Genomic DNA, 308 nt, shown 5'->3' on the forward strand with positions numbered 1-308 from the left:
TTAATTGTTCCACATTGTAGCTCAAATCTTCTAAGGAAGTGTTGAGTTGTTCCCAATAATTGTTGGGAGGAAAGTGCATCCATTGAGGCATCTCAGGGATTTCTTGATGATGAGCTTCCTCATGCATCTCTTGAGAACCGTGAAGGGTCTCTCTTTCTTGCTCCATCCTCTTCTTGGTGATGAGCTTATCCTCCTCAATGGAGATGTCTCCTTCTATGATAACTCCAGCTGAGGAACATAGATGGAAAATAAGATGAGGAAAAGCTAGCCTTGCCATGGTGGAGGACTTTTCGGCTATTTTGAAGAAT

This window comes from Arachis duranensis, chromosome 2, assembly GCF_000817695.3.
Source record: "Arachis duranensis cultivar V14167 chromosome 2, aradu.V14167.gnm2.J7QH, whole genome shotgun sequence".
In the NCBI taxonomy this organism is placed as follows: domain Eukaryota; kingdom Viridiplantae; phylum Streptophyta; class Magnoliopsida; order Fabales; family Fabaceae; genus Arachis; species Arachis duranensis.